Below are 3,441 nucleotides of genomic sequence, written 5' to 3'. Positions count from 1 at the left end.
TGATGAAAAAAATTATGGGACTTGTGACTAATTATAATCCTTTTAATAGAGAGAGGAAAGAAGAAGAAAAAGTGATTTTTAAATTGAAGATTAAATTAATTTTATTTTTATATACTTTTTTATTCTTAGTAATTTATTTTTTCATTTCATACACATATTTTATTTATTTTCGTTTCATTTTTTACTAAAAAATTTATAAAATTATCTCACTTTTTGCTCTCTCTTTATTTTTTCTCACTTTCTTTTCTTTCCATTTATTTATTTTATTAGCATACCAATAAATCAATGACAGTGGTATCCGTCTAAAGTATCCTCCGACTTCCGCTAAACATGTAAAGACAGTAAAGTATTTTCTTTATTTTTTATCTGCCATTTTTTAATTTCTTTGTTTATCTATTATTTTAAAATTTTAAGATGGTATGAATTATTATTTTGCCAAGTAGATCTTAAAAAAAAGACCATAGAGTATAAAATGTTAAAATAATAAATGAAAGAGATAAATCGCATATTAAGAAATTATAAATAAATTTATAAATTTAATATAGATAAAACAAATTAATTGGTTTATAATCTATATTATAATCTAAACGATAAATAATAAACAAAATAAAGGGAATATGAGATATGAAATTAACGTGTGATATTTTCTCTGACACAAATCTAAGAATCCTTTTATCACAAGGAGAAAAAACAGACTATGTCAGAAGAACGGAATTTGGAAACTAAACAATGAGAATCAAGCCCATACTTAAAAGTTAAAACAGTTTTTTTAATGATAATCTTTTGCTTAACTAACATCTAGTCTTATTGTTTGGACTATGGACCATCGACAAGGACAACAAAAGTTAAATAATCCATTAAATTAGAATTTGTACCATGTCTCGTGTGTCTTAATTAATTAACAAATATATATCTACTTCCAAGTTTGGAACAAAAGAATTTTATTTTAGAGAAAATATTAAATGTCAATCAAGCAAGTTTGGAACAAAAGAATTTTATTTTAGAGAAAATATTAAATGTCAATCAAGCGTTTGGTCGGATTATACTTGTTAGTTGTTACATAATTATGTTTTAAATTTAATTAATATTTATTTAAAAATATCAAATCTAATATTATTTGAACCAATGACTCATCTGATTTGTATGTTAGTGTTAGGTTGAACTAGTTTTAGTATTTATATACGTACATAAGTTAAATTTTGATTATCGCCGTCAATTTTGTCGCTAGACTGATGATGTTATGGTTAATACTATTATAATTTTTTGAGTGGTATAAACTTCTTACAAAATTTTTTTGGTAGGTATTGAACTGCCAAAAAAATTCTTTTTATGGAAATAAATCTCCACAAATCATAATTTCTCTTTTTTTTTGTTATAGAAGAAAATTTTGACAATTTTAGACTCATGACAAGATTATGAAATAATTTTACACAGAAAAAAAATGTTATAGATACGTCAACCAAGCTAGTAATAACCAAAATATGATGTTTAATTAAAATATACAATTTTTCTGTATAGAAAAATTAAAATAAATAGGGAGACCAAAAAAATATTTTAATTAATAATAAAATTATCACTTATTTGCAAATTTGTTGTTTAGTAATAATTAATTAAAATAAAATTAGGAAAATACTAATATCAATGAACATAATCTTATGTGGTAATGAAAGAAGACATTATTATATAATCCTGAATCAACATATATATAATCTAAGTTAAATTTTACAAATATTATTGTAATTAAGTTTTATTAATATCATATAAATGATTATTTTTATTACGTATAGTATATAAATCTATCTCAAGTACATCCATACTTTTTTTTTTCTTTAACCAATAAGTATTTGAGGCTTTAGATGATTTTTTAGTTAATTTCCTCCCGCTGAATCGACTTGTTTGAAGAGCGAGGAGTTATAGCGGTTGTCACATCATTACAAGACAAGTAGCGAAAACTCTGGCTATGCCTATGCATGCCAACCAAACAAAACCTGAGATCATCATGTGTTAGGTGAAGAAATTTGTCGATGATATAGTACGAAATTATTATCCTATATTTTTTTTTATTTGTGTCTAATTGCTCATCATCAATTTCCTCTTCTTTTTAGTCCAAGATTCTGAACTCGTGTCTTTATTTAAATGATTTGATTTTCAGTTCATGAGTATAGTAAAAATCTAAAGTACAAAATTTACTTATTTTCTAAAATATTGACGGAATACAAGAGTGCGTGAATTATTTATTGGCAAAAATTGGCGTGTATCAAATCCAAGAAAGCACACAGATGATGATGGTTCACGGGTTACCAGATGCATTGCATAGGACAGGTCGGAAGAAAACAAAACCAGGCTTGTTTTGAACTTGGTTTACGGCACCAGTGTAAATTGGTTATGTTGGGTTGAACTTTAAATCTCTCATTTTATCCCATAAAAAATTTATGGATCTTGGGTTAGGTTTTTGTAATTTTTTAAAAAATTGATCCATTTTAATTGAATTATAAATGGATTGGATTAACATGTCTAAATATATTTTTATTTTGTAAAAAATAAAATTTTCAGAATAATAATTTATTTTTGTCTAAAATTTTACAAATATATAAATATAATGATTAAATATACTAAAAAAATAAAATTATGATGATATTTGATTAATAGAATTAAAAATCTGAATGCTGATAGGATATTTTTATTATAGATAAAAATAAAATATTAAATAACATAAACAAAATTAAGATAAAATAAAATAACAACTTAAAAATAAGTTATATGTTATTTAATTTAATAATTTAATAAATCATATGACTTAAAAGTTAATGTGTTTTGCATTTTGATAATTAATTTATATATAATAATAAATTTAATTATATGAATTAGGTTGAATGAGGTTTGACTCACACACTTGAAAAACATAATTTAAAATAATTGAATCCGATTCCTGTGACAAACAATTATTTTATGCTTATGCAAAATGCATAATGATTATATGCCTTTAATTTATCTAAAAATAATTATAACAAAAGGCACCAAAATATTATATTTTTATCGGAGTAAAATGGGAAATTCATTAATCCTTAAATTTTGATTTTTTTTTTCTTATTTTCTTTAACAACTTTAATTTAAATATTTTATCTTTTTTATATTCTCTTTTTATCTCAAATAAACAATTTTACTCTTCACTATTTTTCAATCCTCACACTTTCATTTGATCCCACCTTATCAAACACTACCTTAGGTTTACGATTTAACACAGCCAAATGGAATTTTATTTATTTATTTGATAAAAAACATACATTACAAGAAGTTTGTAAAATTAAATATTTTTTCCTAAGCAAACAAAATTTGAACATATATACAAAGACACTCTAGGCCCTAGCCCATTTGGTTTTCCTGTTTGGACCTCCATTTATAGACACCTGATGATGCTGTTTGTAACCTTGAATCTATAAT

The sequence above is a fragment of the Glycine max genome, chromosome 19 (genome assembly GCF_000004515.6).
Source record: "Glycine max cultivar Williams 82 chromosome 19, Glycine_max_v4.0, whole genome shotgun sequence".
Taxonomy (NCBI): domain Eukaryota; kingdom Viridiplantae; phylum Streptophyta; class Magnoliopsida; order Fabales; family Fabaceae; genus Glycine; species Glycine max.
This window is presented reverse-complemented; position numbering follows the sequence as displayed.